This window comes from Oncorhynchus keta, chromosome 1 (genome assembly GCF_023373465.1).
Source record: "Oncorhynchus keta strain PuntledgeMale-10-30-2019 chromosome 1, Oket_V2, whole genome shotgun sequence".
In the NCBI taxonomy this organism is placed as follows: Eukaryota; Metazoa; Chordata; class Actinopteri; order Salmoniformes; family Salmonidae; genus Oncorhynchus; species Oncorhynchus keta.
Genome location: NC_068421.1, coordinates 8,894,593 through 8,909,579, shown reverse-complemented (window position 1 = coordinate 8,909,579; position 14,987 = coordinate 8,894,593).

Below are 14,987 nucleotides of genomic sequence, written 5' to 3'. Positions count from 1 at the left end.
TCTAACCTGACATCTAACCTGACACCTAACCTGACACCTAACCTGACACCTAACCTGACATCTAACCTGGCATCTAACCTGACACCTAACCTGACACCTAACTGACTTCAGACTGGCATCTAACCTGACATCTAACCTGACATCTAACCTGACATCTAACCTGACATCTAACCTGACACCTAACCTGACATCTAACCTGACACCTAACCTGACACCTAACCTGACACCTAACCTGACATCTAACCTGACATCTAACCTGACACCTAACCGACTTCAGACTGGCATCTAACCTGACACCTAACCTGACACCTAACCTGACACCACCTGAACCTGACATCTAACCTGACATCTAACCTGACACCTAACCGACTTCAGACTGGCATCTAACCTGACACCTAACCTGACATCTAACCTGACACCTAACCTGACACCTAACCTGACACCTAACCTGACACCTAACCTGACACCTAACCTGACACCTAACCTGACATCTAACCTGACATCTAACCTGACATCTAACCTGACACCTAACCTGACACCTAACCTGACATCTAACCTGACACCTAACCTGACATCTAACCTGACATCTAACCTGACATCTAACCTGACACCTAACCGACTTCAGACTGGCATCTAACCTGACATCTAACCTGACACCTAACCTGACACCTAACCTGACACCTAACCGACATCAGACAGGCACCTAACCTGACACCTAACTGACTTCAGACTGGCATCTAACCAGACACCTAACCTGACATCTAACCTGACATCTAACCTGACATCTAACCTGACATCTAACCTAACCTGACATCTAACCTCCTAACCTGACATCTAACCTGACATCTAACCTGACATCTAACCTGACATCTAACCTGACATCTAACCTGACATCTAACCTGACATCTAACCTGACACCTAACCTGACACCTAACCTGACATCTAACCTGACACCTAATCTGACACCTAACCTGACACCTAACCGACATCAGACTGACACCTAACCTGACACCTAACCTGACATCTAACCTGACACCTAACCTGACACCTAACCTGACACCTAACCTGACACCTAACTGACTTCAGACTGGCATCTAACCAGACACCTAACCTGACATCTAACCTGACACCTAACCTGACATCTAACCGACATCAGACTGGCATCTAACCTGACATCTAACCTGACATCTAACCTGACACCTAACCTGACACCTAACCTGACACCTAACCTGACACCTAACCTGACACCTAACCTGACACCTAACCTGACATCTAACCTGACATCTAACCTGACATCTAACCTGACATCTAACCTGACACCTAACCTGACATCTAACCTGACATCTAACCTGACATCTAACCTGACATCTAACCTGACATCTAACCTGACATCTAACCTGACACCTAACCTGACACCTAACCTGACACCTAACCTGACACCTAACCTGACATCTAACCTGACACCTAACCTGACATCTAACCTGACATCAGACTAACCTGACATCTAACCTGACATCAACTGACATCTAACCTGACATCTAACCTGACATCTAACCTGACATCTAACCTGACATCTAACCTGACACCTAACCTGACACCTAACCTGACACCTAACCTGACACCTAACCTGACACCTAACCTGACACCTAACCTGACATCTAACCTGACACCTAACCTGACACCTAACCTGACATCTAACCTGACATCTAACCTGACATCTAACCTGACATCTAACCTGACACCTAACCTGACACCTAACCTGACACCTAACCTGACACCTAACCTGACATCTAACCTGACACCTAACCTGACACCTAACCTGACATCTAACCTGACACCTAACCTGACACCTAACCTGACATCTAACCTGACATCTAACCTGACATCTAACCTGACATCTAACCTGACATCTAACCTGACACCTAACCTGACACCTAACCTGACACCTAACCTGACACCTAACCTGACATCTAACCTGACATCTAACCTGACATCTAACCTGACACCTAACCTGACATCTAACCTGACATCTAACCTGACACCTAACCTGACATCTAACCTGACATCTAACCTGACATCTAACCTGACATCTAACCTGACATCTAACCTGACATCTAACCTGACACCTAACCTGACACCTAACCTGACACCTAACCTGACATCTAACCGACTTCAGACTGGCATCTAACCTGACATCTAACCTGACACCTAACCTGACATCTAACCGACTTCAGACTGGCATCTAACCTGACATCTAACCTGACATCAAACCAGACACCTAACCAGACACCTAACCTGACATCTAACCTGACATCTAACCTGACACCTAACCTGACATCTAACCTGACACCTAACCTGACATCTAACCTGACATCTAACCTGACATCTAACCTGACACCTAACCTGACACCTAACCTGACACCTAACCTGACACCTAACCTGACACCTAACCTGACATCTAACCTGACATCTAACCTGACATCTAACCTGACACCTAACCTGACATCTAACCTGACACCTAACCTGACACCTAACCTGACATCTAACCTGACATCTAACCTGACATCTAACCTGACATCTAACCTGACATCTAACCTGACATCTAACCTGACATCTAACCTGACACCTAACCTGACACCTAACCTGACACCTAACCTGACATCTAACTGACACCTAACCTGACACCTAACCTGACACCTAACTGACTTCAGACTGGCATCTAACCTGACATCTAACCTGACACCTAACCTGACACCTAACCGACTTCAGACTGGCATCTAACCTGACATCTAACCTGACATCTAACCTGACATCAGACTGGCATCTAACCTGACATCTAACCTGACATCTAACCTGACATCTAACCTGACACCTAACCTGACACCTAACCTGACATCTAACCAGACACCTAACCTGACACCTAACCTGACATCCCTAACCCTGACATCTAACCTGACACCTAACCTGACACCTAACCTGACATCTAACCAGACACCTAACCTGACACCTAACCTGACACCTAACCTGACATCTAACCAGACACCTAACCTGACACCTAACCTGACACCTAACCTGACATCTAACCTGACACCTAACCTGACACCTAACCTGACATCTAACCTGACATCTAACCTGACACCTAACCTGACATCTAACCTGACACCTAACCTGACACCTAACCTGACACCTAACCTGACATCTAACCTGACACCTAACCAGACACCTAACCTGACACCTAACCTGACATCTAACCAGACACCTAACCTGACATCTAACCAGACACCTAACCTGACATCTAACCTGACACCTAACCTGACACCTAACCTGACACCTAACCTGACATCTAACCTGACATCTAACCTGACACCTAACCTGACATCTAACCTGACACCTAACCTGACACCTAACTGACTTCAGACTGGCATCTAACCAGACACCTAACCTGACATCTAACCAGACACCTAACCTGACATCTAACCTGACACCTAACCTGACATCTAACCTGACACCTAACCTGACACCTAACCGACTTCAGACTGGCATCTAACCTGACATCTAACCTGACATCTAACCAGACACCTAACCTGACACCTAACCTGACACCTAACCTGACATCTAACCTGACATCTAACCTGACATCTAACCTGACACCTAACCTGACATCTAACCTGACACCTAACCTGACACCTAACCTGACACCTAACCTGACATCTAACCTGACATCTAACCTGACACCTAACCTGACACCTAACCTGACACCTAACCTGACACCTAACCTGACACCTAACTGACTTCAGACTGGCATCTAACCAGACACCTAACCTGACATCTAACCTGACACCTAACCTGACATCTAACCTGACATCTAACCTGACACCTAACCTGACACCTAACCTGACACCTAACCTGACACCTAACCTGACCCTAACCTTGACATCTAACCTGACATCTAACCTGACATCTAACCTGACACCTAACCTGACATCTAACCTGACACCTAACTGACTTCAGACTGGCATCTAACCTGACATCTAACCTGACACCTAACCTGACACCTAACCTGACATCTAACCTGACACCTAACCTGACACCTACCCGGTCAGACTGGCATCTAACCTGACATCTAACCTGACATCTAACCTGACATCTAACCTGACACCTAACCTGACACCTAACCTGACACCTAACCTGACACCTAACCTGACATCTAACCTGACACCTAACCTGACATCTAACCTGACATCTAACCTGACACCTAACCTGACATCTAACCTGACACCTAACCTGACATCTAACCTGACACCTAACCTGACACCTAACCTGACATCTAACCTGACATCTAACCTGACACCTAACCTGACACCTAACCTGACATCTAACCTGACACCTAACCTGACATCTAACCTGACATCTAACCTGACATCTAACCTGACATCTAACCGACTTCAGACTGGCATCTAACCTGACATCTAACCTGACACCTAACCTGACATCTAACCGACTTCAGACTGGCATCTAACCTGACACCTAACCTGACACCTAACCTGACACCTAACCTGACACCTAACCTGACACCTAACCTGACACCTAACCTGACACCTAACCTGACATCTAACCTGACACCTAACCTGACACCTAACCTGACACCTAACCTGACATCTAACCGACTTCAGACTGGTATCTAACCTGACACCTAACCTGACACCTAACCTGACACCTAACCTGACACCTAACCTGACACCTAACCTGACATCTAACCTGACACCTAACCTGACACCTAACCTGACATCTAACCTGACATCTAACCTGACATCTAACCTGACACCTAACCTGACACCTAACCTGACACCTAACCTGACACCTAACCTGACACCTAACCTGACACCTAACCTGACATCTAACCTGACATCTAACCTGACATCTAACCTGACATCTAACCTGACACCTAACCTGACATCTAACCTGACACCTAACCTGACATCTAACCTGACATCTAACCTGACACCTAACCAGACACCTAACCTGACATCTAACCTGACATCTAACCAGACACCTAATCTGACACCTAACCTGACACCTAACCTGACATCTAACCTGACATCTAACCTGACACCTAACCTGACATCTAACCTGACATCTAACCTGACATCTAACCTGACATCTAACCTGACACCTAACCAGACACCTAACCTGACATCTAACCTGACATCTAACCTGACATCTAACCTGACATCCCCATTCTTCATCTGGACTGTGGCTCTTTCAATCATGGCGACCTAGATGTGGTTATCCGATATATGTTCCCGCTTGCCTTGCTGTTGAATGGGGTCATGTCCTGGGTCTCCCTACACCGGAGCTCAACCTTCATGGTGTATCTGAAGAACCTTGTGGCCGCTGACCTTCTCATGAACCTGACAACACCTGACCACGCCTCTCGTGGCAGCCAGTGAACAGGCCTCCAGATTGGAGCAGAGGTCTAAAGCACTGTATCTCAGTGCTGGATTCATCATTATAGACCCTGGTTCGATGCCGGGCTGTATCACAACCAGGAGTGACATAGGGTGGAGCACAATGTGACTTGTCTGGGTTAAGGGAGGCCAGGGTAGGCCGTCATTGTAAATAAGAATTTGTTCTTAACTGACTTGTCTAGTTACATTTAAAAAAAATACAAATAAACTTCCAACCTCATCTGTTGGGTTATGAGAATTTGCCTGTCTCTACTCCGGTGTTATCTTCTACACAAGAATCCCTCTACTGGGCCTCATCAGTCAGTCAGCATATTGATTGCAGGACCCGCGCAAATAATACACTCGACCATTGCTACTCTAACTTCCGCAATGCATACAAGGTCCTCCCCGGCCCTCCCTTCGGCAAATCCGACCACGACTCCATCTTGCTTCTACCATCCTATAGGCAGAAACTCAAACAGGATGTACCCGTGACTAGAATCATTCAATGCTGGTCTGACCAATCGGAAACCACGCTTCAAGATTGTTTTGATCACGCGGACTGGTAAATGTTCCGGGCAGCCTCAGAGAATAACATCAACCTATACGCTGACTCTGTGACTGAGTTAATCAGGAAGTGTATAGGAGATTTTGTACCCACAGTGACTATTAAAACCTACCCAAACCAGAAACCGTGGATAGATGGCAGCATTTGCGCAAAACTGAAAGTGCGAACCATGCATTTAACCATGGAAAGAGGACTGGGAATATGACCGAAAATAAACAGTGTAGTTATTCCCTCAGCAAGGCAAATCATTCACTTCTCTGGGATATGTGGGACGCTAGCGTACCATCTGGTCAAGAGCCAGGGAAAATGCAGAGCGCCAGATTCAAATAGATTACTATAAAAATCTAACTTTCATTAAATCACACATGCAAGATAGCAAATTAAAGTTACACTTGTTGTGAATCCAGCCAACATGTCAGATTTCAAAAAGGCTTTTCGGCGAGAGCAAACAATGCTTTTATCTGAGGATGGCACCATAGTAAACAAAGAGAGAAAGCATATTTCAACCCGGCAGGCGTGACACAAAACGCAAAAATATAATTCATGCCTTTACCTTTGACGAGCTTCTTTTGTTGGCTCTCCAATATGTCCCATAAACATCACAAATGGTCCTTTTGTTCGATTAATTCCGTCGATATATATAAAAAAATTCAATTTATTTGGCGCGTTTGATCCAGAAAAACACAGGTCCCAACGTGACTACAAAATATCTCAAAAGTTACCTGTAAACTTTGGCAAAACATTTCAAACTACTTTTGTAATACAACTTTAGGTATTTTTTTTACGTGAAATCAATAAAATTCAAGACGGAATGATCTGTGTTCAATACAGGAGGAAAACAAACTGTAGCTTTCTGGTCACGCGCCTCTATCTAACAGTACACTACAAGTGACCCTCGTTCAAGATGGCCGTACTTCTTCATTACACAAAGGAAAAACCTCAACCAATTTCTAAAGACTGTTGACATCCAGTGGAAGCGATAGGAACTGCAAGAAGGTTTCCGAATGGATTCCGAATGAAAACTAATTGAAAAGAGTGACCTCAAAAACAAATGAATGGTTTGTCTTCGGGGTTTCGCCTGCTAAATAAGTTCTGTTAAACTCAGACATGATTCAAACAGTTTTAGAAACTTCAGAGTGTTTTCTATCCAAATCTACTAATGATATGCATATCTTATCTTCTGGGGATGAGTAGAAGGCTGTTGAATTTGGGAATGCATTTAATCCGGACGTGAAAATACTGCCCCTGTCACCAAGAAGTTAAATAAGCGAAATGTCAGTACAGGGACAAAGTGGAGCCGCAATTCAATGTCTCAGACACGAGACATGTGTGGCAGGGTCTACAGGCAATTACGGACTACAAAAAGAATACCCGCTACGTCACAGACACCGACGTATTGCTTCCAGACAAACTTTACACCTTCTTTGCACACTTTGAGGATAATACAGTGTCACTGACACAGCCTGCTAACAAGGACTGCGGGCCTCTCCTCTCCTTCTCTGTGGACAACTTGAGTAAGACGTTTAAACGTGTTAACCATTGCAAGGCTGCTGGCACAGACGGCGTCCCTAGCCACGCCCTGAGAGCGTGCTGGTATGTTTACTGACATATTCAATCACTCCCCATCCAAGTCTGCTGTTCCCACATGCTTCAAGATGGCCACCATGGTTCTTGTAGGCAAAGATAACTGAACTAAATGACTATTGCCTGTAGCACTCACTTCTGTCCGCATGAAGTGCTTTGAGAGACTAGCCAAAGATCATATCACCTCCACCTTACCGGCCATCCAAGACCCACTTCAGTTTACATACCGCTCCAACAGGTTCATTGACAATGCAATCGCCATCACACTGCACACTGCCCTATCCCATTTGGACAAAATCAATACCTATGTAAGAATGCTGTTCATTGACTACAGCTCAGCATTCAACACCATAGTACCCTCCAAGCTCATCATTAAGCTGGAGGCCCTGGGTCTCCACCCCCGCCCTGTGCAATTGTGTCCTGGACTTTCTGATGGGTAGGAAAGAACATCTCCACCCCTCTGATCCTCAATACTGGGGCCCCACAAGGGTGCATGTTCAGCCCCCTCCTGTATTCCCTGTTCACCCATGACTGCGTGGCCATGCACGCCTCCAACTCAATTATCAAGTTTGCAGAAATCACAATAGTAGTGGGTTTGATTACCAGCAACGACGAGACGGCCTACAGGGAGGAGGTGAGGGCACTCGGAGTGTGGTGTCAGAAAAACAACCTCACACACAACATCAACAAAACAAAGGAGATGATCGTGGACTTCAGGAAACAGCAGAGGGAGCAGCCCCCTATCCACATCGAAGGGACAGTAGTGGAGAAGGTGGAAATAAGTTCCTCGGCGTACACATCACAGACAAACTGAAATGGTCCACCCACACAGACAGTGTGGTGAAGAAGGCGCAAAAACGCCTCTTCAACCTCAGGAGGCTGAAAAAATGTGGTGTGTGGCCACAAACCCTGACATACTTTTACAGATGCACAATCGAGAGCATCCTGTCGGGCTGTATCACCACCTGGTACGGCAACTGCTCCGCCCACAACCATAAGGCTCTCCAGAGGGTAGTGAGGTCTGCACAACGCATCACGGTTGCAAACTACCTGCCCTCCATGACACCTACACCACCCAATGTCACAGGAAGGCCCAAAAGATCATCAAGGACAACAACCACCCGAGCCACGGCCTGTTCACCCCGCTACCATCCAGAAGGCGAGGTCAGTACAGGTGCATCAAAGCTGGGACCAAGAAAGTGAAAAACAGCTTCTATCTCAAGGCCATCAGACTGCTAAAACAGCAATCCCTAACTCAGATAGGCTGCTGCTTACATAGACTCAAATCATTGGCCACTTGAATAAATGGTTCACAAGTCACTTTAAACAATGCCACTTTAATAATATTTACATATCTTACATTACTCATCTTATATGTAAACTCAGCAAAAAAAATAAACGTCCTCTCACTATCAACTGCGTTTATTTTCAGCAAATTTAACATGTGTAAATATTTGTATGAGCATAACAAGATTCAACAACTGAGACATAAACTGAACAAGTTCCACAGACGTAACTACCAGAATTTGAATAATGTGTCGCTGAACAGAGAGTGGGTCAAAATCAAAGTAACTGTCAGTATCTGGTTTGGCCACCAGCTGCATTAAGCACTTCAGTGCATCTCCTCATGGACTGCACCAGATTTGCCAGTTCTTGTTGTTAGATGTTACCTCACTCTTCCAACAAGGCACCTGCAAGTTCCCAGACATTTCTGGAGGGAATGGGCCTAACTCTCACCCTCAAATTGAACAGGACCCAGACATGCTCAATGGGATTGCGATCCGGGCTCTTCGCTGGCCATGGCAGAACACTGACATTCCTGTCTTGCAGGAAATCACGCACAGAACGAGCAGTATGCCTGGTGGCATTGTCATGCTGGAGGGTCATGTCAGGATGAGCCTGCAGGAAGGGTACCACATGAGAGAGGACGATTGAGATTGCCTGCAATAACAACAAGCTCAGTCCGATGATGCTGTGACACACCGCCCCAGACCATGACAGATTCTCTACCTCCAAATCGATCCCGTTCCAGAGTACAGGCCTCTGTGTAACGCGAATTCCTTTGACGATAAACCCGAATCCGACCATCACCCCTAGTGAGATAAAACCGCAACTCATCTGTGAAGAGCACTTTTTGCCAGTCCTGTCTGGTCCAGCGACGGTGGGTTTGTGCCCATAGGTGACGTTGTTGCCGGTGATGTCTGGTGAGGACCTGCCTTACAACAGGCCTACAACCCCTCAGTCCAGCCTCTCGCTGACTATTGCGGACAGTCTGAGCACTGAGGGAGGGATTGTGCGTTCCTGGTGTAACTCAGGCAGTTGTTGTTGCCATACTGTACCTGTCACGCAGGTGTGATGTTCGGATGTACCAATCCTGTGCAGGTGTTGTTAACGTGGTTTGACACTGCAAGGACGATCAGCTGTCCGTCCTGTCTCCCTGTAGCACTGTCTTAGGTGTCTCATAGTACGGACATTGCAATTTATTGCCCTGGCCACATCTGCAGTCCTCATGCCTCCTTGCAGCATGCCTAAGGCATGTTCACGCAGATGAGCAGGGACCCTGGGCATCTTTCTTTTGCTGTTTCTCAGAGTCAGTAGAAAGGCCTCTATAGTGTCCTCAGTTTACATAACTGTGACCTTAATTGCCTTCCGTCTGTAAGCTGTTAGTGTCTTAACGACCGTTCCACAGGTGCATGTTTATTAATTGTTTATGGTTCATTGAACCAGCATGGGAAACAGTGTTTAAACCCTTTACAATGAAAATCTGTGAGTTATTTGGATTTTTACGAGTTATCTTTGAAAGACCGGGTCCTGAAAAAGGTCCGTTTCTTTTTTTTTTGTGCTGAGTTTATGTATTGTATCTTATACCATCTATTGTATCTTGCTTATGGTGCCTGGACATCGCTCATCCATATATTTATATGTACATATTCTTATCTTTTCCCTTTAGATTTGTGTGTATTAGGTGGTTGTTGAGGAATTTTAAGATTACCTGTTAGAGTTTACTGCACTGTCAGAACTAGAAGCACAAGCATTTCGCTACACTCGCATTAACATCTGCTAACCACGTGTATGTGACCAATACTATTTTATTTTATTTGATGTGGTTGTCTCACCTAGTTACCTTAAGAAGGATGCACTTACTGTAAGTCGCTCTGGAGAAGAGCATCTGCTTAATAACTAAAATGAAAAATGAAAAATAAGGAAGGTCACACCAACGGTTAGTTCACTGTTACTTTTTATCTTTGTTATCACCTGATCATGCAAAGCCACCCACTGGTCACAATCTGGTTGAATCAACGTTGTTTCAATGTCATTTGGCAACGTATTGTGACGTGGAATCGACATGGGAAAAGACATTCGATTTGAAAAGTCATTTTAACTGTCATTTTGAGAGTGGAATTCAAACCATCTGAATTATCTCATCATTGTTACAATTTAAAAAATACATTTTTTTTTACGTAAGGCAAATCTTGCATAAATTATGTTGAATTTGTACCTTTTTGAAACAACGTTAGATCTTAAATGTCATATCCACCATCAGGAAAAATGTATGCACTTTAAATAAAGGTTGATGTGATTTATATTCTTTGACATTGATTCTTGGTTGAGATGGAGACGCGAATCCAACATTCCAATTATTAATTTGTTTTAAACCCACTGGAATTAAAGTCAGACTAAGTCAGTGGGACAAAATATACATCTCTTTCAAATGTTGATGATGTTATTTGGTTGCGTTGACAACCAAACACAATTTAACATCCACTTTTGGCCTTTTAACTTATCGACAAGTTAATAAATTATAGGTTGGATTCATGCCCCCCAAATGAAAAAATAATCATAATAATTAAAGAAGAGAATTAAGCCAGTGGCTCAGATGAAACTATCAATGTGTTAGATATTCAAATATTGGTATTTGGTTGCGTTGACAACAAAAAAACACAATTCAATATGACTTTTGTAAAACAGTAAATAGCCGTATAAAGTTAAGAATATCTGACAAACTAATGTAACGGTATTAATTCAACCTTAAAATAATGACTAACTCACTCATCCATGTCCACATTTTGAGGTTCTCCTGCTGTAACTGTAAGTGTCTTCTTATTGTCATCATAGAATACGTGAATGCTCAAGATGACATGCTAAGGTCGTAGGTCAGTGGGAGATTGCTATCGTCACAATTGCTATAATAATCTGTACCAAATCTCAAACTGCATTGATCACTTGCATCATGTACTTGTCATGTTGTCTCAACTGCAATCCAGGTGATTTGGTTCTGCTATTGGATGAAGCACAGTAATAACACCATTCATTGTTAAATAAATACACCATATCTGACATTTTAATTCTCATTTGAACTTTGTTGTGCTTTTAAATGGTTAAAAGTGCAGTGATGACTGTTTTAGATGAGAACTAAACCCCAAAAAGAAATCAGACATGGTTTTTCCCCATTGGTATTTGGTTGTGCTTTCAGACGGTTGAAACACATTCAAAAGTCAATTCACTTTCGACTGTCTCTCTTTGAGCGAGTGACTATATCAGTCGGTTTTTCCACAAATCCTGACATTTAATCCTAGTCTTAGGTCAGGGTAGCCTAGTGGTTAGAACGTTGGACTAGTAACCGAAAGGTTGCAAGTTCAAACCCCTGAGCTGACAAGGTCCAAATCTGTCGTTCTGCCCCTGAACAGGCAGTTAACCCACCGTTCCTAGGCCGTCATTGAAAATAAGAATTTGTTCTTAACTGACTTGCCTCGTTAAATAAAAAATATTGTTTTAATCTCATTGATCAACGTCTCAACCTCATTATCCAAGTTGAAAGTGCACGGTGTTCTCAGTGGCCAATCGCACCCGGTTTGTCTATTTCTCCTAGTACCTGTGTATTGGTGTTATGTAGGCATAACCTAAGAACTACCTACACATGTCAACGTAGTCACTGGACTCCATTAAAAAACAGTGAAGACTCTTGTTTTGTAGTTAACAGTATTAACAGTAAGGGTATTTCATACACTACTTCTGTAAATAACCTTTAAAAACTTCAGTGAACGATCATAACGGAAGTTTGTCTGTTTTGGACTTTTATTTCATACTGTGGTTGAGGAACTATTGTCGTTGTGGTTAAGCGTGCTTTGTAACAAACAGTCGTAGGGTATTTTTGATAAAAAAAGAAGTGGGTCATTTCGCTGCTGGTTCCCATACACAGGAACTATTACACAGGAAGTCAGATATTTTATCACTAATCTGTGTCGCGTTAAAATAGCACTGACATTACAGTGGTAACAACCTCAAGCTTCCGCAAGCCTCGGTCTTTAAATCAGCCCCTTCTACACCCACAACGATTCAGCTACAGGCAAAACACTGTGTTTTAGAGAGGACACAACAAACACTTCAGCTCAAAGAAACACACAAACATATTGAATAACACATTGTCCCACACATTGTCCCACACATTGTCCCACACAGTGTCCTGCACATTGTCATTCACACTGTCATTCACACTGCCCTGACACTGTCATTCACACTGTCATTCACACTGTCATTCACACTGCCCTGACACTGTCATTCACATTGTCATTCACACTGTCATTCACACTGTCATTCACACTGTCATTCACACTGCCCTGACACTGTCATTCACACTGTCATTCACACTGCCATTCACACTGCCCTGACACTGTCATTCACACTGTCATTCACACTGCCCTGACACTGTCATTCACATTGTCATTCACACTGTCATTCACACTGTCATTCACACTGTCATTCACACTGCCCTGACACTGTCATTCACACTGCCCTGCACACTGTCATTCACACTGTCATTCACACTGCCCTGCACACTCTCATTCACACTGTCATTCACACTGTCATTCACACTGTCCTGCACACTGTCATTCACACTGCCCTGCACACTGTCATTCACCCTGCCCTGACACTGTCCTGCACACTGTCCTGCACACTGTCATTCACACTGTCATTCACACTGTCATTCACACTGCCCTGACACTGTCATTCACACTGTCATTCACACTGCCCTGCACACTGTCATTCACACTGCCATTCACACTGTCATTCACACTGTCATGCACACTGCCCTGACACTGTCATTCACACTGTCATTCACACTGCCCTGCACACTGCCATTCACACTGCCATTCACACTGTCATTCACACTGTCATTCACACTGCCATTCACACTGTCATTCACACTGCCATTCACACTGCCCTGCACACTGTCATTCACACTGTCATTCACACTGCCCTGCACACTGTCATTCACACTGTCATTCACACTGCCCTGCACACTTTCATTCACACTGTCATTCACACTGTCATTCACACTGTCCTGCACACTGCCCTGCACACTGTCATTCACACTGCCCTGCACACTGTCATTCACACTGCCCTGCACACTGTCATTCACACTGTCCTGCACACTGTCATTCACACTGCCCTGCACACGGTCATTCACACTGTCATTCACACTGCCCTGCACATTGTCATTCACACTGTCATTCACACTGTCATTCACACTGTCATTCACACTGCCCTGCCACTGTCATTCACACTGTCATTCACACTGCCCTGCCACTGTCATTCACACTGCCCTGACACTGTCATTCACACTGCCCTGCACACTGTCATTCACACTGCCCTGCCACTGTCATTCACACTGCCCTGACACTGTCATTCACACTGCCCTGCCACTGTCATTCACACTGTCATTCACACTGCCCTGACACTGTCATTCACACTGCCCTGACACTGTCATTCACACTGCCCTGCCACTGTCATTCACACTACCCTGACACTGTCATTCACACTGCCCTGCACACTGTCATTCACACTGTCATTCACACTGCCCTGCACACTGTCATTCACACTGTCCTGCACACTGTCATTCACACTGCCCTGCACACTGTCATTCACACTGTCATTCACACTGTCATTCACACTGTCCTGCACACTGCCCTGCACACTGCCATTCACACTGCCATTCACACTGTCATTCACACTGTCATTCAGACTGTCATTCACACTGTCATTCACACTGCCCTGCACATTGTCATTCACACTGTCATTCACACTGTCATTCACACTGCCCTGCACACTGTCATTCACACTGTCATTCACACTGCCCTGCCACTGTCATTCACACTGTCATTCACACTGCCCCGCCACTGTCATTCACACTGCCCTGACACTGTCATTCACACTGCCCTGCACACTGTCATTCACACTGCCCTGCACACTGTCATTCACACTGTCATTCACACTGCCCTGCCACTGTCATTCACACTGCCCTGACACTGTCATTCACACTGTCATTCACACTGCCCTGCACACTGTCATTCACACTGTCATTCACACTGCCCTGCCACTGTCATTCA